This window comes from Pipistrellus kuhlii, unplaced genomic scaffold (genome assembly GCF_014108245.1).
Source record: "Pipistrellus kuhlii isolate mPipKuh1 unplaced genomic scaffold, mPipKuh1.p scaffold_m20_p_14, whole genome shotgun sequence".
NCBI classification, from domain to species: Eukaryota; Metazoa; Chordata; class Mammalia; order Chiroptera; family Vespertilionidae; genus Pipistrellus; species Pipistrellus kuhlii.
The window spans coordinates 10092891-10118074 of NW_023425449.1; the positions used below are offsets into that span (position 1 = coordinate 10092891).

The following is a 25184-nucleotide window of genomic DNA, read 5'->3' on the forward strand; positions in this document are numbered from 1 at the left end:
CGGCCAGGTGGCTCACTAGGATAGAGCACCGTTCCCACACATCAAAGTTGTGGGTTCAACTCCCGGTCAGGGCACAGACCCAGGCTGCAGGCTCGATCCCAGGTTGGAATGCATGTAAGAGACAACCAATGGATGTTTCTCGTTCCTGCTCCCTTCCTCTCTTTCTAAAATCAATTTTTAAAATGTAGAGAATTTCTAGAGACTGAAATCTATGGAATAACTAAAATGTGTGTACAAATCTAAGTTCATAATGTTTACAATGATTATAGATGAATTTTTATTTGCTTCTTTCAACTTTTCAAACAGGCTTCAATAGTAAGAAGTCACACATACTTACTGAGCACCTACCCTATGCCAGACAGTGTGCTAAGCCCCAGACATGGGTTACAAAATCCTTAAAGTCAGGTATGGCCAACATGCCCTTTACACAGACGAGGACCTTGGATAGCAAGTGCTAAGTAACTTGTCCAGGATCACGTAGCCCTCAGCTTGGACCAGGACTGCATACCAGAGATCTTAAGCACCCTGTCTATTGCCAATTCTTAAGCATGCTCAATTTTCATAATCAGAAAAAAACAAAGTCCCTTGAAAAGAGAGAACTAAAAACAGACCGAAGTCAAGAAACCAGGGTAACGGGGAATTTCTTACATGCAAGTACAATAAATGAGAGGACTTCCACATGCAGAGTTCTAGAGAAAATGTGCAAAGGGGAACTCTATCAACCCCTTGAAGATGAGGACAATGGGTTTGGGTTATTTGTAGAATTCCAAGGTGCTGTGCTGAGACATTCTGCAGGGTCTGTACTCTATCAGGCAGCACACATGAATCACGTGGGGTGAGGGGTAGCAACTCCTCATTATCCATCTTTAGTCTGACCTAGCTACAGGCCATCTTTTCCAAATGCCCTGTGGGAAAATGTTACACAGCTGACATGAGAGAAATATAATTTAAATAATTAGAAAATATTGGGAATATTCTATTTAGATAGTGACCAAAAGTAGACTTTTTAAAGGAATCATTTTTAAAGCAAATCAATTCTTAAAATTAAAAAGAACATTTGTTCTTCTGAGGAACTTATTGGGCTCAAATCTCTAGCAGAAAAAAAAAATGCACAAGTTTCTTAGAAGGCTGGAGGAGTGCACGCTCCCTCCAGAGCATCCGCCTTTCCCCTTTTCCCTCCCCCCTCCCCCAGGCGCATTACCTTTGCCTTTGTCTCTCCTAAGCACCAAGGGCCTTCTCCTTTTGCCTCTGGAGCCTATTTTTCCAGCTCTGGAGCCCTCTTTTTGCCTCTGTAGTTTGCTAGAGGAACTCATAGTTTGGAAAAACAAACAAACAAAAGGATTCAGGACACACTTCCATCTCTAGACCATTTCAAATCTGAAGCATTTCCCTGAAGTGAGAAATAATCATGTGTGGAGTCCATGTGGAAAGAGAAATTTGACCAATTCTAGAAGATAGGAAGCAGAAGAGATTGAAATAGAGGAGAAGCCAAACTCAAGGCCACACCCCAGCTCCGGTGCAGGAGATGACGCATACCTGCGCACCAGTTTTCCCACTAAGTCTGGAAGCATCTAACTGAGTCTTCAGGGTCTATGACCAAGCCAGTCAAACACTGTTCCTTCCATTCTTTTGGTACAGTGCACCCAAAGGAAGTAGCTTCAGTGCCCACTTCTTAAATACGGAATGATTTGGCCTTTGGGGGCCCTAGGACTAGAGAGAGAAATAACTCGGTCAACTGCCTAGAGCAGTGGCTGGCAAACTGCAGCTAGAGAGCCACATGCAGCTCTTTGGCCCCTTGAGTTTTTAGCAAAGGCCAGCTTAGGTGTACCCTACTCAAGTTAATAACAAAGTACCTACCTATATAGTTTAAGTTTTAAAAATGTGGCTCTCAAAAGAAATTTCAATCGTTGTGCTGTTGATACTGGGCTCTGTTGACTTATGAGTTTGCTGACCACTGGTCTAAAGTAATTTTAAACAATCGAATGGAAACCAAGAAAACAATTCAGCTTAAAACAACAGGTAAACCTTCCAATGTGTCCAACCCCCTTGGACCTCATCTGTACATATACAAAGGAATCTTCCAGGAATCCTCAGTGCCTGTGGTCATTCCTTCATGTAAGAGAACAGTCTACTCCGGAAAGAGTAAACGCTCTCCTGCCAACAAACCTTGCCAGCTTGAAAGATGATCACGCTCTTCACTTTTAACAAAAGAACTAAAAATCACCAGATATTTAAGGAAACGTAACAAGAATGAAAGAGAAACTCCATGAATATCGAAACAGCTTATTGATGAGGAAAATAATGTTGGGTAGAGGAAATAATGTTTAAAAGAAGCTGCTGCATGTACAAAGCAAGTTCATGTTTCTATGAAAAAGAAATAACAAAACAAGATAATTTCTAAAATTAAAAATAAAATTTTGTATGAGGTTTGACTTGAAACAATCAAAAATATGTCATCATGTGGGAGATATAAGGAGGAAAATTTCACAATTTTTAGAGAAAAAAAAATAAGAGAAAACATTTAAAAGCATGCAAGAATAGATTCAGAAATATAATGTTCAACTAACAAGGATTACAGAAGAAAGCAAAGAAAAGGGTGAAAGGGGAAAATAAATAATCAAAGAACTAACAGAATAAAATATTCTCCAGCTGAAGAGAAACTTGAGTCTTGAGAATAAAGGGCTCCAAAATTGTGAAAAGAATCATGAAAAGACATATGTGAAGGCATATCCTGTGAAATTTCTATGTTAAAGATTAAACAGAAAATACTACCCCCCCCCCTCAAAAAAAAACTTGAAAAATTAAGCAATTTTCAACAAAACAAGTCAGCCAGTAAACTTCTCACCTGCGTCACTAAATGCTGGAAGACGAGAAAAGAGATTTGAACATGGAATTCTGAAAACAGCAAAAGATCAGCTAGAGTGATGGCAAAATAAAGGCATGTTTGGTCATGAAAGGATTCAAAAGCCATTCCCCTCATATATACCTGTGGAAAGAATCACTCCACAATTCATGGGTAAATAAAAGTGATATAAAAAAAAATTATATAGCAATCATAGTATCAAATATGCCAGTAAAATATTAAATTAATTAACTTCTAGTCATGACAATAAAATTATACCACTAAGAAAGGATCCTTAAAGATAATACCAAACTAGAATGGAATATCTGAGTGGTTGTAAGAGAGTAGTTGTTTAAAAAGTATACTGAAGATTTTGCTTTGCATGGAGAAAGAGTGATGGTTAATGATTAACTCCAGAGGGTGATAAAAAAAAAATAGTTTGAATGTTTTTATTAACAATTCAGTGACAATAATTGCTGGGATAAAGACAGGATATAGAAATTTTAGAGCAACGATTCTCATAATATGTCTCTCAGATAGTTTCAGAGGTCTGTACGGTCAAAACGATTTTCATAATAATACTAAAACATTATTTACATTTTTCAGTATGTTGGACATTGGCACTGGCAGTGCAAAATTAATGGTGGGTAAAAGTTTCAGTTCTTGACATAAATCAAGGCAGGGACATCAAACTGTCCTTGAGTCAGTGTATTCTTATTGACACACACAATAAAAAAGCAGGCAAATGAAAGATGTTAATTTCACGTGAAAGTGTCCTTGATGAAGTAGTATAAAACACTCATTTTAATATCCAACTTTAGGTAGGCATCTTTTTAGTATTTTGTGTGAAAAGGTGAGCAGCACCTAAAAAGCACTTCTACTCCCTATGGAGGTACAAAGATTGCCTGGAGGAAAAAGCACTTGTGCAATGGTTTTTGTAATTCACTTTCAGAATTTTAAAGTTTATTCTAAGTGCATGAGGTAGGTATGCAGGATCTTTAGCAACAAAGCAACTTGATCGATATGTGTTTTAAAGACATCACTCTGGCTGCAGGAAATGATTAAAAAGAACACAGGTGCTAGAAGACCAAGAAGGAGGCTATTGAAATGGTCTAGGAAAGAGTTAAATTAAGGATTATTTTCTACCTAATGAAAAAAAAAATCATTTTCACAAGGTCTCTCGCCTCTCCCCCACCCTTTTTTTTTTTTTTTTTTATCTCAAGGCATTCAACATTTTATGCCTTATTCTTTATTTAGGTACAAGTCTTAACATTTACTGTCTTTCTGCAAGTGGGTATTATGTCTTACCCAATTTGTAATTTCACATAGTATATGAATTAGACTATATTCTCCAAAATTAACAGAAAATATTCAATGGTAAAAACATTAGACTCTGCTTCCATCTTTAACAGATAAGAAAATAGGTTAGAGACCCAAAAAGATTACACAAGGAAGTAATAGAAAAGCCCAAACAAAATCCACAATAAACAACGTTGATTACACAACGTCTCTTCTATAAAACAAAATAGGGCAAATAAATGGGCTTTACTATACAATAAAGTTTACCTAAAACAAATAATGCTGGACATAATAAAAAGCAGATAATTCTAGCTTGCCTTATTAGAATTTAGACGGACTTATGGGAACACTGTGAAGAAAATAAAAATGAATCACTTGTTATTCCTCTTCTGGACAATAATCGAAAGCACCTGAAGTTATTCCTCTGGCCTTACATCTGTGCTTGAAGTTAAAAATCAATTTTAAAACTGCATATGTTATGTGAACGTATAGGAATATGCATAGGTATATATACATGTATTTTTTATATACAGTACATACTTAGGGTTGGAGTGTGTGTGTGATGCAGATGAAGGGGAGTAGTCTAGAGACAAGAAGCAAAAAAGGGACAGGAATGCACAAAAAATACACTATGTATAATATGATCACATTTATGCATTAAGGGAGAGAGGAATGGAGGGAAAAGGAAGGAAATTGAAAGAACTTCCATACAGACGGATGGCTGTCAGAGGTGGTTTGGGGAGCTGGGTGAAAAAGGTGAAGGAATCGGTAGTTACAAAATAGTCATGGGGATGTAAAATACAGCGTAGGAAATACAGTCAATAATAGTGTGATAACTATATATGGTGCCAGGTGCGTACTGGAAATATCGGGGATCACTTTGTAAAATATACGATTGTCTAACTGCTGAAACGAAAATAACATAATATTGAATGTAAATTGTAATTGAAAAAAACTTTAAAAAGAAAAAACCTACCTAACTCACTTTAAAAAAGAGAAAGGAAAGAATTTCTTCTCCAATAAAATATATTGGGCAAAGTAGTTGAAGGGTTTATTTGTGTATTTATTTATCTAAATTAGACTCTTACTTAAAATTATTACAATAAGTTTTAAGCAATTTTTTAGTTATGTTTAATCACATAGACACACACACAAATTAGAAGAATATGTACATGAATCTTTAATTTGCTCTTGAGTTTGGAAAGGGTTTGTTAAGCATGAAAACAAAAATTTATGAAAAAATAGATAACTGATCATTTTAAACATTAAAAATGTGTAGGAATTTTGGGTTAAAGACATTAGAATAAAATTTCATTACAAACTCACGCAAGAACAAAAATGGATAAAAAATAGTGTGTGTGTGTGTGTGTGTGTGTATTTGAAAAATTTATCAGCTGCACAGTGAAGGTGCACAACCACATGTCATACAGTTTATCAGATAGTATCAAAGGGAAGGAACAGAAGGTTCTTTACCCAGAGAAGTACAGGAGACAGAAGTTAAATCAACAAATTATGGAGCATTCTCACTAAAATTTCTCCAACATGGAGAGAAACCCAAAGATAGGTGTATAACAGCTTGGGAAAATCCTCTGAGATAAATCATTACCTCCTCCATCAAACTTTGGCAGAGATGAAAATAACTTGGGTCTTTCTAGAGCAGCGTTTCCCAAAGTGTGGTACGCGTACCCCCAGGGGTACGGGAAGAGTTTGGTGGGGGTACGCGTTGCACCGGAGTTTGGTGGGGATATGCACTGCACCGTGCTTAGCTGCACTTAATTCTACGTTCTCATGAGTAAGATGGGTACTCAGCGTTACGAAAATTATAGAAGGGGTTACACATATGTCAAAAGTTTGGGAAACACTGTTCTAGAGGAAAGAGGAGAAGAAATGCAGAACGATCCCAACTATGAATAGGTAACTCTTATTGGCTAAGAGTGAATCATTCTGTACTGAAGGGACACTGATTGAGCACATCAAAAATTAACTTATTTCAGTGACTAGCAGAGATTTCTAAGAAAAGGGCCAGGAGCCTGCAGAATAGTAATGTTTTATGACCAAACACACAAGGAAAAACCAAAACTCAGGTGGAGCTTCTGAAGAGTGAAGAGGAGACTCTGTGTAGGCACCACTCTCGGATGCCCTAGCATTCGGTGCCTTTCTTCGTATTAATGGTTTTATCGAATATAATGGGAAAGGTCACTCATAGATAAAATACAGTGAAATTAGGAGCAGAGCAATATGGGGTGTGGGTGTCTCCACCTTGGGAAAAGATGTGCAGGAGAGTTCACAATGGGCGTGCTATGCTTTCATGGACAAAGCACAGAATCACAGGGGTGGTAAGCCCACGTTATGAATGAAGAGGACCATCTTGAGCCAGAAAGATCTAGAATGTCTAAGACTCTGCAGACAGATCACCTCTCCAGCTGCCCTAGGACAGGTCAGGGTAAATAAGCAAGTTGGTGGTGAAGAGGTGTCGCCTTGCCTCTCCTGCCTAGCATCTGCATGAAAAAGTGCACTGCTATGTCCCCTCGGGGGTTTGCCCCCGGGAGACCGGAGTTTGATTGCTCACTATGATGTGCACTGACCACCAGGGCCGGTGCAGAATGAAGGAAGCACTAGCACGCAGCTGGAAATCAAGGAAGGGAGGCCCCAGATGGTAGCCGAATGGCCCCAATTGGTTGTGATGGCTGGCCAAGCCTAGGGACCCTGACCATGCATAAATTCGTGCAACAGGCCTCTAGTGGAAGTATAAAGAAAATATATCAGTGTTGTACTTTTATGTTGTTTAACTCTCTATGTTAACCTCATCGTGTCTGCCTTGTCTCTAAGGAAAGTGAACGCTTTAAAAAATTACCCAGACTCCCCAATAAATGGTAGAATATGTTCCAATAAAAGTGTCCTGCAGAATGCAATCAAATACAGTGAACAGACTGATTTTTTTTAATTTTTTTTTTTACATAAAAAGGTCAATGGAGTGACAGTCAGCTTAGCCCCTTGTCCCAGTGGAGTTATGGCAGTTGTTTGGATACTTTCTCTACCTCTTTGTTGTCCTGGGGGCTCTGGTCCAGCCAGAGAGGTTAGGTTGAGTGGAAGGAGCTAGCACTAAATAACCTCAGTGGTGAAAAGGAAATTAGCAGGACTGAAATCAAAATGGTGGATAAATGTGGTGAGACCCTTTCAAGGAGGGAAGACTAGAGAGGGGTTAGAGACAAACTGAAAGCTTCAGAGGAAGTCTCACGACAACTTTCCATTGCAAACAATGGCACCATCACTCTCAGGAACCCTTTTCTTTTAACCCTAGTGACCAACAGGAGCAAGAATGGAAATGAGATGTAACCAAGCAAGATGACAGTCCCCAGCAGAAACAGAGGCCCCAGTATTTGACAGTCCAGTGGGGGAGGGGACAGACCTAAAACCCAGAGGCACCCCTACACACACAGGAAGAGGACGCCTTCCTGCACGTGGCCAGTGAACTCAATCGGGAACATTTAGCCAAGACACTCATAGGCTCCACAAGGCCAAGCTGAGCTTTCCCGCCCTGTCCCATCTTCAAGTGGCCAGGCTTTAAGCTGGCCTAGAAAGGGCACACAGACATGTCTCAGATGGCAGAAATCATTCATTTTTACTATATCAGAACAAAAACAAAAACAAAACCTTTGTTTTTCTCGAAAAGAACATGTCAAGCGTGAATAAGTCAAAAAGAAATGGCATAGCAATGGGGCCAAACATACTACAGGAAATCAGACACATAAGGAAAGAACACAGCATGCATAAGAAAAGAGAACTAACCCTCCCTGAAAAAAAATAAATAAATGAAATTCCCAGAAATTACGTTATACTATAAAATATAATAATAATAAGATTGTGAACCCAATAAAACAAAAGTGCAAAGTTGATGGTAAAAAGGGAAATTGCAGGGCTAAGAAAAGAGAAGACCAAAACAATAGCTTATAGAGCAAATCACACCCAGGAAACTGAAAATGGAATTAATAACAAAGGAAAGGCCTGAGATAATCACAGTGAATGCATGAGAGAAACAGAAATTACAGTCATTAGAAATTAATAATCAGGGACCGACAAAAAAAGAACAAATATGGAGATGATATAACTGTTCCAGCAAAGAAAGAGAAACAATATTCAAAGTCCTAGAGGCTTCTATGTGGCAGGTTGAGCATATTATGGAAACCCCATGAAAGTGACAGTTAAAGAGATCCAATGAGCGATCTCTAACATATCGATTAAACAGGGGAGACATAAACCAGAAGAGCAGCAACTGCCTCAGCGGAGTGGAATAGGAAGAAGCCTAAATACACACAGAGGGATATCTAAAAAGAAAGCCCAAAATATCCCAGAATGTGAAAGTCCAAGGAATTGAAGGCAGGAGGACCCTGGAATGTGGGGAGTGGCTGAAACCAGGGTTGGTAAAAAGTACATAAAAGAATAAATACCCACTCCTCCGGATCTCTTTTCCCACCTCCAACTACCAGGCGCCTACGTCCTAGCATGAATGGAAGGTTAAGTCTCCGGTAACATGGAGCCCAAAAGGCCGGTGATTGGGGAGCACCACACACAGCAGCAGGAAAAGGCAGAGCCCTAGACTGGAAACAGAGGGATTGTAAGGAAGCTTTTACTCTGCCGCCATCCCTGGAGTGCCCCTCGCAGTCTCCAGCAGCAGGGAGAGGACCATTGAGGGCCCAGCTGCCTCTAAATTCTGAAGCTGGGCCTCCCCCAGTCAAAGGCTGAATCAGCCAATGACTGATTCCTCTGGTGGCACAAATTAAAAGCTTCCTGTGGCTCCGGCTCCAGCTCCAAGAAGCTTCCTTAGGCTACTGGGCATGCAGGGGGCTTCCCCAGAATCTCCCCCCTCTCTCCTGCACTCAGGGTCAGACTGGCCTCAGGGCCTGGGCCTCCTCCCTTACCCAGCACCCTCCCTCTAACCCCCTCACACAGGAATTCCCTTCATAAACTTCTTGCTTGTTTAATTCTATCTTGGTGACTGCTTCTTGGAGGATTTGAACTAACATATAACACCTAAACTAAGACAAAATCTCATGTTTAAATACTGGTCTCAGTTCTATGCACATGAATCATTTAGTTCTATGCACAGGAATAAAATTCTATTCTACTGGGACCCCAATTTTGCTAGTCAAATAAAAGCAGTGATAAGCTGTCATCTTTGGGTGTGTGTGTGTAGGGGTAGGGCTTAAGGAAGTGAAGGTGAAGGTAGGAGAGGTAAAATCTGATGAAGAAATGTTGAGAAGACATATCCACTGATACAAAGGAGATCTGAAAGTAATGGTTTCCTGGAAAATATAAACGCTGAAACTTGGCCTCAAGTAGGAAGCCTGAACAAAGGGAGGATGGAAGACATTGAAAGGTTAACCAAGGACCTTCACCAGGCCCTGGCAACCTTCAAGGAATAGATCATTCCAACACTGAATTACTATTTCGGAGACTAATAAGACATGGAAAGTTTCCCAACTCATTCTAATCAGTTAGCATAACATGGATATCAAAATACAACAAAGATGGCATTCACCCTTGTAGATTTACAGACAGACACAGACAGACAGGCACACACACACACACAGTAAACAAGAGACCAGCAATAATGATAATATTTACAATAATAATATACCTATGATGACAATAATGTGACAGCTAAAATGTATTGAATGTTTACCATGTACCATGGACTATTCTAAAGGTTACATACCTCACCCCACTGTTGGGAGGCAAGATCTCTTACCATTAGTCTGTTTTGTAGTGGAGAACCCGAGGCACAGAGATTAAGTAACTTATCCCAGGACACAGCACTAGTAAGCAGCGGGACTGAAATGAATATAGCTATGAAATCTGCAAATAAGTTTTCATATCATAACACACAAGGCTTATCCCATGGATATAAGACTGCTCAAAGCAGAATTATGAAATTTATTTGTGGATATCACTAGATTAAGAGAATAACCAAGAACCTATAGTACCATTATGCTTAACAATGAGGGATTAAAACCACTTCCTTTACAGACCTCCTCTGTCATCCCACTGTTCAAAATTGTACTTGCCCTCCTGAGCAATGTAATAAGAGAAAGATTTCAGAAATCTAAATACTTGGAAGGATGAAAAAAATAATCATTATTTATAGATAACAATTATTTAATGGACAACTTGAGATTCAGTAAAAGAGAGGGGAGAGGAAGATGAATACATAGATACCATAGGTATAGAGCAGTGATTTTCAACCAGTACGTCACAAGAATTTTTAAATCATGTGATACCTAATTATTTAGTCAGGAGCACTGACCTCTTTTCCTTTAGATCACATGTGTCAAACACAAGGCCCGCGGGCCAAATCCGTCCCGCCAGGCCTTGCAATGTGGCCCGCACCGCGCTGTCATCACTGCACTCCGCTGCATTTCCATCACAATGACAGTTTATGACTGTTCAGTAAACCATTCGGCCCGCGATTTAGGCTGGATTTTAGATTTTGGCCCCTTCTCTGATTGAGTTCGACACCCCTACTTTAGATTGTAAATAAGAAAATGACAGCAGTGCCCTAGCTGGTTTGGCTCAATGGACAGAGCATCAGGCTGCGGACCGAAGGGTCCCGAGTTCGATTACAGTGAAGGGCACGTATCTTGGTTGCAGGCTCCTTCCCAGCCCAGGCCCTGGTCAGGGCCTGTGCAGGAGAAACACAATTGATGTGTTTCTCTCACATCGATGTTTCTGTCTTTCCCTCTCTCTTCCATTCTCTCTAAAAATCAATGGAAAAAATATCCTTTGGTAAGGATTAACCAAACAAACAAACAAAAATGACAACAGCTAACAGAACAATAGACATCCAGTGAGAATGAATCAAAATTATACTTATTTATTGCCCTGGCTGGGTAGTTCAGTTGGTTAGAGTGTGGTCCTGCTACACCAAGGTTGTGGGTTCAATCCCCAATCAGGCACATAAAAATTTTAAAGTCTGGAAAGTTCCAATGCTCGAAGGTAGGCAGAAGTGGGCATGTTCAAACATTCCTGGAGTGTAAGTTAAAGGAGCATGTTGGAGAACAATCTAAGATTTCGATATGCGTAGCCTTTGCCCCAGAAGTTACATTTCCATTAATTTACCCTTTAGTCATTCATACTCTAGAATATTGGGCAAAATTTAAAAAAAGAAAGGCTATCTGTATTATTGACATAGACCAATCATAAAGCAATGTGAATAAAATCACTCATGTATCAATATACAAAAAAGTGGAAAAAAAATTAAAAACTTTTAAATATAGAAACATTCCTATGTGATATAATGCCTCGGGACACATCTACCCTGTTTCCCCGAAAATAAGACAGTGTCTTATATTAATTTTTTCTCCCAAAGTTGCGCTAGGTCTCATTTGCAGGGGATATCTTATCTTTCCATGCGCCAGGTCTTATTTTCTCAGAGGACGTCTTATTTTCGGGGAAACACGGTAGGAGATTATCCAACAAACTGTCAAAATTCTGCTGCAAATGGTAGGAAAAAAAAAGTTATCAAAGGGGCATTTGTCTTTTTTCTCCCTAACCTTACAGTGATTATGTAATAACGTATTTTTTTAATATTTGTGAATTTTAATCCAGTAAACTTTATTTGCAGAAATTCAGTCTAAAAAAGTGATCTACATGTCTTGAAAGACTTTATGTCTGAAGATTTTTATAAAAGCATGATTTGCCCTGGGCGGGTAGCTCAGTTGGTTAGGTTTTGTCCTGTACGAGAATTCGACTCCCGGTCAGGACACATACCTACGTAGGTTGTGGCTTCATTCCCAGCTGCGGGGAGGCGGGGAGGGGGGACCTGCACCTACAGGAGGCAACTAATCAATATTTCTTTCTCACATCGGTGTTTCTCTCCCTTCCCCTTTCTCTAAAAAATAATAAAAACCATATTCTTGGGTGAGGTTGTAAAAAAAATAGTATGATTTTTATAATAATGAAAACTATGGCAATAATCTCCATGTAACCTAAATGGTAAGTTCATGATAGTATTTCCACAGCATAATGCTCTGAGGTCATTAATATATTTAGGGGAGGAGAAAAGGCCGTTATCGGTACCTCGCACATGCTAGACTTCCTAATCAGACAACCCTTACATTCACGGCTTTGAGAACATGTGAAAGAAAAAGAAAAAAAAACTAGGAGAGAATAAAGCATTTATCATATGAAATCCTTGTCAAAGAATGTATTTAAAATAACAAGTTCAACCTTCTATTGGAAGTAAATATTTTTTCCCTTAATCAGTAGCCACACTGAGTAAGCTGAATTTTCCTTTTCATGGCCTCTCTCTCCGATCTGTAGAGAGAAAAAAATTTATAGATCCAAAAGGTTAACCGTACGCGGGAGATCGAAGAAAAGAGCCTCAATATGTCAGAGACCAGACAGCTAGTTCCTGATTAAATGCGTGGGGTTCTCAGGCTACCAACACTTAAAAAATAACCCCTAATTGTCCTGGATGTTTTTCGTGTTGTATCTCAGACTAGAAAAGCACCCAGTGACTTCCATAAATGGTCAGCTTCCACAGATGTTACCATGAGCACTGTAAGAAACATGCGTATGACAGAGAACAAAACAGATGTCTTAACCCCACAGCTCTAGAGAAGTTTTGTAATGCAAAATTTAATTACATTTCCGCAGCAGCAGCCATAGAGGAGCAACAGCCACGGCTCTGAGCTGCTCAGCAAAGGCCGCAGGGTATCCAAGACTGTGAGCACACACTGGCACAGCCATGCAGGCGCCTCACCAAGCACACCAAGCTCAAGTTCGTGTGGGGATGACCCAAGAGAGGTGTGTGGCTTTGTCCCTATGAGTGGTCCCATGGAGCTGTTCAAGGTCTCTAAGGACAAGAGGGCCCTGCAATTCATCAAGAAAAGGGTGGGGACACACACTTGTGCCGAGAGAGAGAGAGAGAGAGAGAGAGAGAGAGAGAGAGAGAGAGAGAGAGAGAGAGAGAGAGAGAGAAAATACGAACAATGTCCTTGCGGTCATGAGGAAGGCAGCAGCCAAGGACTGAGTGCCAACCCCTCTGGGTGTAATAAAACCTGTTCAGAAACTTGAGGGGGGAGAGGAGGTAAGTAGAGAATCCTAGAGATTTATCTTTGAAAAATGGCCCTACTACTGAGATAAACAACCAAAGGGTTTCTTAACTGCTAAAAATAGACCAAAATAAACAAATAAAGTGATGGATGAGAGCTTGACCAAACCTGAGGAATAAAAATAAATAAATAAATAAATAAATAAAATAGGGCAGGTCTTTTCAAATCAAAATAAAACAGGAAATTTGAAGACTCACACTATTTTGCCTTATTTTGGACATGACCTGCTTCTACTTTGCCCACAACTAATTACCTCAAGAATGAAAAGTAAAAGTGCATGTTTTTCTAAATTATGGGTTTTTTCCTAATTATATTGTTTAGGGTTCTCAGTCTCAGAAACCAGTAGTCTGTTTCATCTTTGTGGTCTCCGTGCCTGGCGTGGTGCCCAGCGGTGTGCCTGGCCTGGAGGCGCTCGATAAATCACCGAGTGGAGAGGTGTGTAGTGACTGCTCGCTTGTTGTTTGGGGGTATTCATCCTGAACTCAATGCCATCAGTGAGCGTGGAGAAATGGGCTTCCGATCCCTGCCTGAGTTTCCTGAACTTGTGATTCTTTATGAGGGGACTGGAGTGCAGACCTGGGTCATTGCTTTCATCAGCAAAGGATGGGGGCTCTGAACTAGGGACTGTTCCCAAACCCAATAACTTCTACTGGGAGAACAGATCATGGCTGGACCTTCTGCTAATAAATAATAAGCTCTTCTTACTGATGCTGAACTCTGTAAAAAATAAAAACCCTCAAAAGAGCTTAAGATATCAAAATATTATATATATGTATTAAAAACAAACATAAAGCTCTCTTGAGATAGAATATATAATTTGAGTTCATGGAAAGAAATGCAATTCAGCCCTGGCTGGGTGGCTCAGTTGATTAGAGCATCATCCGGAAGTGCCAAGGTTGAGGGTTCGATCTCGGGTCAGGGCACATACAGGAATCAACCAATGAATGCGTAAATGAGTGAAAACAATGACTCTGTCTGTCTATCTCTCTTCCCCTCCTCCCTCTCTCTCAAATCAATTCTGCTAAATCTTTATTAAAAAAGAAAAAAGGAAATGCAATTCAAAACAAATTATTATTTTCACCCTATCAAATTTGCAAACTAAAAAAAGGATAACATGCATTGATGGGAAAAGAATGTGGATTCCTTCTCCCACAGATACACTGTTGGTGGGAGTGTTAATGAGAAGGTATCTGGATAGCAATTTGGAAATATGAACGAATGTTTTAAAAAGTGTGTGAAGATTTGGCCATTAGAATAATTATTCAAATGTTGATTCTAACAGTAAAAAAGAGAGAGAGAGAGAGAGAGAATCTACATATACAACAACAGGAACTGGTTAAACTGATTTGAACATTTCCATTCAATGTAAAACTATAGGGCCATTAAAAATATTTATCATCATGAAAAGATGTGACCAATTTGATTTAAAAATAAGTTACTACACATTATATATATTACTATCTTATCTCTGTATACATTTGTATGTAATTGCATTAAAAAGAGTAAAAAATATAGATGTCAAAGTGTTAGCACTATCAGCAGTGTGAACATCTCTGAGTGGTAGTTTTAGAGCAACTCTATTCCTAATGTGTTTTCAATTAAGATTAAGTTAATTATCTTTCAATGGGTCTTTTAAATAACCTTAAAATAAGGCTAAAATAAAGGAAAATGTTTCAATGAGTTAAGTCCATAAAGGTTAATCTCAAATTTTCCACATTTGAAAACAATGAAAGTACTTACACACACAAGAGGAATATATTTGATATAAAAAAATATATATAAAGCTCTAAATATTTTTAAATCATGAAATCAAATTATAAACAAGAAGTTAGGGACATGGTAGCCAGAATTTTGACAAAAAGATGAATAATTGTAGGTGTGTAAAGAGCTCTCACAAATTAATCATAAAAATGTCAGCATTCCAATTTTTAAGTTTGAGTGAAAAATAAGAGCAGGCCACAGCTATCCCATGTGGTGCATTTGTACAGATGTTTGAAGGAGCCCTTTTCCCTGAGCAGAGGCCAGAGGGAGCAAAGCTGGATCTCAGCCCCAAGGTCCCTTCACCCAGGACACAGGGACACGGCCATATATAATAGCTAAGGCAAGAGCAAGATCTTCAATAAAAAGAAATATAAATGGCCAATAAATATCAGAGAAAATGCCTCATTAATTATCAAGCTGCAAAATATAGACTTTTGCCTTTCAAATTGACAAAAAATATATATAATTCTCACTTACTGATGACACAATATGACAAGACACTCTCAAACACTACTTGGAGAAAACTCAAGTTTTACAATCTTTCTAGAAATCATTTTCAAATTTTGAATCAAGAACCTAAAAATACTTGTTTTTTATGCGTATACTTCCAGAAACCTATTCTAAAAAATTTATTCACACACTGAGAACCTTAAACACTATAATTAAGGGGAAAAACACCCATAATTTATAATAAAGAGAAAGCAAAACAACCTAAATATATTTTAAAAAAATGATAGATTTTTACCGTTAAATGGTATGTAGTCAGTAAAATGCTAATGATATAACATTAAATGGAAAATGCAGCATGACATGAATAATGTAAAAAATGGGAGGGATCTTAATTTGTATACTCTTTTATAACCATATTGACATGTATGTACACATTAGAAACTGTATGAAAATATATCAATGTTAGGGTGCTGGAATTATGAGTGATTTTTCTTCTACATGCTTTTCTCTAGTTTCCATTTTTACCTCATGCACATATATTATCTTTGAAATTAGAAAAAAGCCTCCCCAAGATATGGCGCTTAAAAAAGCAAACATGCAGCCTAGCTGGTTTGGCTCAGTGGATAGAGCATTGGCCTGCAGACGAACCTTGGATGGTCCCAAGGTTCGATTCCGGTCAAGGGGCACATGCCTGGATTGCGGGCTTGATCCCGAGCTGAGGGCGTGTAGGAGGCAGCCAATCAATGATTCTCTCTCATCATTGATGTTTCTCTTTTCCTTTCTGAAATCAATAAAAATATATTTTTAAAAATTTATTTTACATGCAAATGTAAAATTGTGTGACAAAATAGTCACAATAGAAGTCAGACCGCTCTAGCGCAGTGAGGATTCAGAAATGCTTCAACATAGTGATTCTATCAAATAGTCCATCAACACAATAAAAATATCAGAATCGTAAAAACATTGTCAGTGTCTTCCATGGTCCAGGAATAGTTGGCACAACAATGAAATCTGGTTAGTCCTGCAAGTTCTGAATAATACATTCAATTTGGTTCCCTTAGCCAAGGGCGGGTATGCTGCAGGAGAAAACTTAGCAGCTTGTAATTAAATGTTTCCGGGGCACCGAGCACACAGGCATTTCATTGTTTACGAAGGATCAGGAAGACAGAAGCTGGTGGGGCTTTTAAATGAAGAAAGAGGAAAGACATGCTATCATGGCTGCCCCCGTTCATTGCAACTTCAGGATACTAAAAGAGATCAATGAATTGTATACCAACATTTGAGAGCACAGTTATGGTTCTGTGTGGCTGAACAGAACACAAACCATGGTTGATGGGGTTGTTTACTAAAACCGACGGTACATAACAGGATAAAAAGACAAAACCTAGCCCTTCCCCCATCTTCTTCTACTAGCCCGCTAAGGATCTGCACCTCTATTTATATTTCCAACATCCAAAGAAGAGAATGATTTTTGAAAATGTGAGATACAGTACTTGTGGTCTGGTGAACTCCTGCACAGTGAGAATTAAAGTGTGCAGGAGGGGGTGCCGGATGAGTGTGGGAGAGAAGGGGGCAATTGCCGATTTCGCTGTTGAGTCCACCACCGAAAGGCAGACCCATGCTTCTCTGCTTCACAAGCTGTGCTAATTCCCGCAGCCCAGCGTGGCTCTGGTTTTGCTCTCATTTACAAAGTTCATTTCCATTTCTTCTGAAACCTCCCTCTTTTAATTTTTCCCCTGACATGATTTGGCAACGTCGGCATCCCATGAGGCCATTCTCTCCCTCCAAGTCACACCGAGTACTTTTTGTTCCCTGCCTGTGGATGCTCCTTGGATGTGTTGATAAGCAAATCACTTCACATTGGCGACGAAGCCTCCCTTAAAGACTGCCTGCAGGAAGCCCGGTGATGCAATCTCACCCAGCTTAACCAACAGACTCCAGCCCGCGTCTGGCATGATCTATGCAGCAGCTTGTAGAAGCAGGTTGATGAGTCACACACTTGGCCCTCCGGGGAAAAGCAAGTCTACACCATGGAGAAGATAAATTGTTGCTTTTCAAAAAATAAATAAATAAAAACCCAACTTTGCCTGCAACTACTTTTTGTTTCTACAGGAAGTCGTATTCCAGGCTCTCCCCATGCCTCCAGACGATTGACCACCACGTGGACCCACCACTGCGTCTCTCCCAGGAACATTTAGGTGGTGTCAGATGGTATGGCAGGCCACCTCCCTCTAGAATTTTCTCCAAGGGACGCTAGGCAGAAATGGAGCCTCCTGGGTTCGTCTGCCTCCTTAGTAATACCTCAGCTTCGAGTTATACAGAGGTGGGATGCTACTACACCTAAGTTGTGCTATACTGGAAAGGAGTTGGGTTGGATAATTGGGCAAATCCAGGAAGACAAGGTTGGTGAGATGCAAACCAAACTATCATAATCTGCAGGCGAGTGAGACACTGTGCAGAAGGCATGGCTGGGTTGGGAGGGAGGCAGGGGCCACTGCAGGGACAGACCAATTCCACCCGAAGCCAGCGGGCAGGCTTTTCCGCTTTATTTAGGGTATATGTGTGTTATTTTTAAATGTCTCCAGAGCAGAAAGACTACTTTAAGAAACAACCCTTAGCACTAGCAGGTTTGGCTTGATGGATGAGAGTGTTGGCCCATGGTCTGAAAGGTCCCAGGTTCAATTCCGGTCAAGGGCACATACCTCAGTTGCAGGTTTGATCCCTGGTCCTGGAGACCAACTAATCGATGTGTCTCTCCCACATCAATGTTTCTCTCTCTGTGTCCCTCCTTTCTCTTCCGCTACCTCTTAATATTAATGGAAAAATATCCTGGGTGAGGATTAACAAAAAAAAACCTTTTATATTTTTCTCCTTAATTACAAAAGCAGTGTAAGTTCACTTCAGCAAACGAGAAAAATACAGAGGCACAGGTAAGAGACAAAAGCACCTATAATTTCGCTATGAAGAGCAAACTACTTTTAACCTACTGTGGTTTTATTCTTTATGTCGAATGCCTATAAGCATTCTCATAAATGTCCAATAAAACTTTTCTCCTGTCATTTTTCTATAATGCTTCCTAATAAGCTGGGCACTTATTGTTTTACACAGATTTTTCACTATCAAAAATAATGCTACAATTAACAGCCTTGATTTATAGGTAAATCCCTAAAACTGGAATTCAGGTGTCAACAGGTTGGCCCACTTTAAGCAGTTTTGCCAAACTGCTTTCCACAAAGTTTGTAATCCATAATTTAAAAAGGCATAATATGCTAATTAGACTGTACGTCCTTCCAACGTTCTTCCAGATGTCCTTCCGGATGACCTTCCAGACAAAGCCGGGACTGAGAGGGAAGCCCGGGTCCCGGATGCCTACTAGTGGCCAGAGAGAGGTCCAGTCCTGGGTGCAGAGGGAAGCCGGAAGGAAGGCCTCGTCTTGCAGGAATTTCATGTATCGGGCCTCTAGGAACTTAGAATCCTCCTAGAAATGTATTTTCTCCAAATCCAGTTTTGTTCATCTTGGCCAATTTGAGAGGGAAACCTGAAACCTCCCTGCTCTATAATCTGTATTTCCTGGATTATCAATGAAGCTAAGAATTATTGCATATGTTTGTTAGCCACTTGTATAGCTTTTATGAATTGTCTACTTGTGTTATGTAATCATATGTCTTGCCTAGTGAAGCATTTGTCCTTTTTAATGTTTTCAAAATGTGTGAGATGCACATATTTTTCAATGTAGACACCGAGACTATAAAGCAGATAAGAAAATCATGCTTTGCAGAGGAAGCATAAATATACTTAAGAGGTCTTGTAACCTGTCAGAAGTCCCTCAACCTGGGACCTTCTCAGGGGCTCCGGTAGCTTTTGTCCTGGAACTGCAGAGAAAATCGAGTTCAGAAACCTTCAAATCCTATAATAGGGTACCAGAGAAGATTTTACTCCTGACCCAAATAAATAGCTCTGTGTGCTCTGACGTGAAATAATGTATTACCGTGTAACTCAAGTGACGCTGCAGATGCTATTCTTACCTTTATATCATTTAACGCCTTCTCTGAACGCTTACCAAACTACTGGCTTGGCACTGGGTGTCCCTAAGTTAGGTTTTATTAAAAGGAAAAAAAGAATAAAAAATGGGAAGGGCGGAGAAGAGGAGGAGGGGAGCAAGAAGGAGTAAGGGGAGAGAAAGGGGAGGAGGAGTGGGGAGAAGTGGGCGGGAGAAGCCAGGTTGTCCTGTTGGCCTAAGGTTTGGGCTTACTAAATGTCATTCAATGTTCCATCCATTCTGATATCGCCTCGCTCTCACTCCACGAGCCTGCCTAGCATGGACCACTTCCTGGACTCTCGCCAGAGAGAGTTCTCGGAGTACCTGCCAGGCCTTTCTGTGTGATTTGCTTTTGTGCCCTTTATCTATCAACCCCGTGAGGCTGTGCAGGGATCCTCTGCGACAGATATACCCTTGATTTTACCATCCCGCTGCCCTTCTGAAATCCATGTGGCTCTCTGAAGCCTGTTTCTCTGTCATCTTAGTCAGACCACCTTTTATGCTGGTAAAGGGGTGTGGGGGCAGGTGGGCAGAAGCAGGTCTCACTGTGCCCTGTACTCTCCTACCCTGCTAACATCCAGCCCTCTGTGAGCCCTCAGTCCCCTGCCCATGCCCCCTGCCCCCTCCCTAGACCCCTCTGGAGGGAGGACAAGAATCACCAATAATTGGAGCAGGGGATTGTCCTCAAAGATCGTTTAACAGGTGAGAAATAATGAAAGAGGACTCCTCTGATCTTATGTTAATTATCTTACTGGCAATACAGGAAAGAGGCAAACGCTACCTTGGTTGCTTGCTTGTTTGAAAAGTCAGATCCAAGAAGTCCAGAAATTATTTTATGGGGCTCACCTGAGAACTAAAAACACCGATTTGGGGTGAGTGTGGGAGGGAAAGTCACACTAACTCACATTAATGTGATCCGAATCTTAAAACGGGTATTGCATATCCTCATGTTCATTATTTTAAGAAGGAAATAGGCAATGGATCCCCTATTTTCAATCTCCCTACAAGAAAAGAAAACAGCGTGTGTGTTTTTTCAAATTCATCAAAACCTCAGATTTTCAAATTCATCAAAACTTCAGATTGTCAACGCATCCTTACAACCCCAACATGGAACACAGAAGAAAGTGGTACTTTTCTCAAGTCCAACGTTTACCTCAAATTCCGACTCTTGGTCACTCATAGGCCCTATGGGATCCTAAGGCTTGTGTCCGAGATCTAGGGTTCTAGGCTTTAGGTTAGAATCAGCTCCCCAGGAGACAAATAGCCACATGCCACCCACCCACCCTAGAACCCAGCCTGAGCATGGTAATTTCTACTTGCAGAAGTGCCAGCCACTCACCAGCCGCTAAGCATCTCTCCCTGCTCCCTCTCTTCCTCTCCTTTCTCCATTCTTCCCTTCCCTGTGACCTTCCCCTTTCTAAAACCCCAATCTAAAGTCAGGGGCCTTTAAAAACAAAAGACCCTGGTCCTGGGGGGTTAGTGTGCTTGCACATTCAGCGTTCGTATGAAAGGCAGGCACCAACAGAAGCAACAGCAACAAGAGAACCTTGCAGTCCTTCCTTCTCTGCTCTGGACAGTATCTGCATTCACGCTGGTGAAGGAAGCATTTCCTTAGAGGTGAAAGGGAAGTCAGCTCCCTTTAAAAAGTGCTCCCCACCAAGTTCACTGCCATGTTCATTATAAAGTAAGTGATTGCTTTCTGCCCCCCCCCCCAACTACCCATTCAAATGCACAATCTCCATAACCCAACTTGCTGTCAAAATGTACACTGAAATCCCCTGAAATGTATCTGCTTTTCTAGCATTTTCTGTAGAACTCTAAAAATGGGTACTTGGCTGGTATTGTGTATAACACATCCAAATACACTGTTTTTTAGAAATATGGCTCTAATCCTGTTAGCCACCAAAACACTTCTTAACCCTCTTACCAATAAAATGGAGGGGGAAGAGGGGAAATAGATCCCCAAAGATATACTTTCCTGCTTCTATTCCATTGAACCCATTATAGTTCAGTCCTTCTTACCATTAGCTATTAGATGGCTTACATTAGAAACTGTCATTGGATGGGTGATGGGTAGATGGATAGGTAGATAACCAATCTACCTGAACCAAGGAGCAGGCACATCTCTACAGCAGTGATTTTTGGTCTTTTCCATCTCATGGCACACAAGCTAATTACTAAAATTCTGTAGCACACCAAAAAATAAGATTTTTGCCAATTCGACCAAAACAAATAGGAATCATTTTGATTCATTCATACCAGAGAGCTATTGTGTTGGCTGTGGTCATTTTTTTATTTGACAATCTAAGGGGGGGAAAGGTCAGTGTCCCTGACTTAAATAGCCATGTACTGCATGTTTTAAGCATGCTAGCGTCACGCTGGTTGAAAATCACTGCTCTAAAGGCAGGGCAGGTGCAGTGTAGGGAGAATCCAGTTTTGGGTGCCTACATATGAAGAGCTGTGAAGCTGTCTGAGGGACCCCCAGGTACATGCTGTCATTACTAAGCAACCCATTAGTCCTCCTGAGCCAAAGTGAAAATTCCGATTCAGCCTGTTGCTGCTCGCTAAGGAATTTTCCCTGGAAGTGTTTGCCAAACCAATCACTACTCCATCGCGGCTCAGACCTAGTTTTTAATAATTGAGCAGGAATCTTTGAATACCTTCTGAAAGAGAACAGAGTGTCCACACCCCAAAGTGAGTGCCAAGTATCCTGAGTGAGAACGGTAATTAATTTAGGATGGGGCTTTCCTTATATTAAGAAGAACTTAGACATTTTCCAAGGTTAAACTTAGGCGACTTATATTAGATGGGGCCACATCATCTGCTGCCATCATCTTCTTTCTTGGCTCAGGTAATAAGGGCAGACTGCTGATCATGGAAATGCTAAGTTCACTGACTAACCGCCTAGCATCAGATTCACACTGTCCTCTGTGCATAGAAGCTGTGCACATGTGGATCTCCACTAAGTGATATAGGAGGGAAGTCAGGAAACAAAGGAAAGGAAGGGAGGGAAGGAGGAAGACAATGTTGGTTCAAGCTAGGAAGTAAGAGATTGAAAATACTACTTAACAAAATTGTTCATTTTTTAACCAGATGTATGCCTAGCTACAGGAACAAAGCATTTGCTTGAATTATCTAAGGCAGTGGTCGGCAAACCGCGACTCTCGAGCCACATGCGGCTCTGTGACCCCTTGAGTGTGGCTCTTCCACAAAATACCACGTTTTTAGCAAAGGCCAGCTTAGGGGTACCCTAATTAAGTTAATAACAATGTGCCTACCTATAGAGTTTAAGATTAAAAAAATTGGCTCTCAAAAGAAATTTCAATCGTTGTACTGTTGATATTTGGCAGGGTTGTCAGAGCAAGCACCACCTGTAGTCGGTCCCTCTTCTTTAGTTCCGATTCCCAGAGGTCTCCTGGAATGAGCTGTTGTACTGTTGTACTGGTGAGTTTGCCGACCACTGATCTAAGGCTTTCTAAAAAGATTTAATAACCGAACATCAAAATAATAATTTTGTTTAAATTACCTACAAATACTTATCGGGTATTGTTGTTGTTTAAACGTTTCTACGTATGTTTGATTTACCTGGCTACTTGTTTCGATTCTCCTTTTGACGCTGCAGCGTCCAGTAGAAATTAGATAGGGCTCCTCAGGGGCTGCTTTGGCACTTATTTTTAATCCTCCTTAAGTCACATGGCACAGGGCCCATTGGAATGGCCTGATCTCTACAGTCAGGTCCTTTAAAGAGGACCTAATTATAGGCCAGCAGAAGGCCTAGTACCATCTTATCAGAGCAATACTTAAAGCTACCATCAGCTCTAGAAATGCAACTGCAGCCAACATCTCATTAGAGCATTCCACCAGGGTCCAGCATTAGATCAGATATCATTATCTCTGTCTTTGCATTACAAAGTAGAATCTAAACTCAATGACGTGACTGTCCTCAGAAAAAATGAGCACAAGTTTTGGGTTCTAATGTGAAACTATGGAAAGATAGCACTGGCCTTCTCACTCCATTCCAGCTCCCGGGTGAGTTGGGATCCAGCCTAAGATCTGAGCTTAGCTACGTGTCTGGCAGAGGCCCACCTGCTGACATCATTCCAAATCGAGTCTGAGGCAGCTCTGGAAGTACTGACCTGTCAAGGTGTCCCCATGCTTCCAGAAGGGGCAGTTCAGCAAGCAATGAAAGCAAATGACATTGAGAGGAGGCCTAAGAATTCAGAAACCCAAGATATTTTATCAGAAGCCACTCATCCAGAAGCATAATAAAAGCATAATATGCTAATTAGACCAGACATCCTTCCTTCTGGACGACCTTCCAGACAAAGCTGAGGCTGCGAGGGAAACCCAGGTCCCGGGTGCAGGGAAGAGGGGGAAGGGAGGGGGGGGGTGCTATTCTTGCACGAATTTCGTGCTTCAGGCCTCTAGGATAAAATAAAGCCCCAAGTTTTGTTTCACTTACACACTAATATGCACCTGAGAAATTGCATATAAACTGAATATATTACATGAAGTAATGTTAAGTACTCACTTAAAGCATTATTTGGCTAACTAACCCAATCATAAAAGGTACCAGGACATTGTTTAAATGCAGATGCCCTGGTCCCTCTCTGAAGAATCTGATTCCACAGTTTTAGAATAGGGCCCTCGGTACTTGTAGTTTTACCAAGTGCCTCCGGTGATATTTTTATAACGAGATTAATTTGGGAAGCAGTCATTTAGATTATCCCTATGGAGATTTCTAGTATTGAGCACATACGTAATCGTCTTTAATTTTTTAAAAAAAACCCATCCAGGTTTTCATGTTCTCTAGCATTTTCGTATTTTTCAGATAGATTACCTGCCTGTATGTTAGTTTTACTTCACTGAAGATGAGGAACTAACCAAAGCACACTGTTTGCAACGTCTCAGTTCCAAACAATGGACAAGCCTGTGTTTTCTGATAGGTACTACTTGGCAGAAACCGGCTGTGGTCAAGAGGAAGGCATGAAAGGCAGACCTTATTTTTGTTGGAAGCTGATGTTAAAGGATTAAGACAGCCCCGGAAGAGTGAGAAGTCAAATTAAGAGTTTTAGGGAAGCAGGGTTGTCAGAGCAAACACCACCTGTATTCGGCCCCTCTTCTTCAGTTCCGATTCCCAGAGGTCTCCTGGAATGAGCTCACTTATTCATCTCTAAATGAAAGAGTGTGCAGAATGTCATCTGTTGTAAGGAAGAGAGCACGAGACCCTAACCATTCAACTGAGGAAACTGGGAAACACAAGACTGACGTTATTGGCTGATTATTTACTTCTTGACTGCCAGGACCACTTATAAATATAATTTCTTCCGCTTTTTTTTTTTTTTTTTTACTAGTAAGTAGAGAATTGTTTACTTAATGAGACCATCATCTCTCTAACTCTCTGCTTCACCCACAGTGGGCCCCTATCCGACCTTGAACTTGCTAGGCACTCCCCCAGTTCAGAGTCTGTGCACTTGCTCTCCCATCTGCCTCTACAAAACACTCGTTTCCCAGGTATCTCCAGTGCTTTATCCTCAATTCCTTCAGGTCTCTGCTCAAAGGTATCTCATCAGAGACGCCATCCCTGACCGCTTTATATAAAATAGATCCCTATTATAATCAATTCCTTCAAGCTGCTTTGCTTTCCTTCATAGCACTGATCACTATTTAAGTTATTATT

General features: G+C 40.6%; 1 protein-coding gene across 7 annotated transcripts in view; it reads right to left on the reverse strand.

Annotated features, from left to right (window-relative positions):
- Positions 1 to 25184, reverse strand: part of GRHL2 (grainyhead like transcription factor 2) — a 115169-nt gene that overhangs the window by 85140 nt on the left and 4845 nt on the right. Inside the window, exon 1 of one of the 7 annotated variants that reach the window (XM_045581347.1) lies at positions 649 to 731. The exons of the other annotated variants lie outside the window; for them this stretch is intronic. The gene's annotated coding sequence lies outside the window, so the exon portion shown is untranslated. Of the gene's footprint in view, positions 1 to 648; positions 732 to 25184 lie in introns of those variants that run through there. 7 annotated transcript variants of the gene reach the window in all.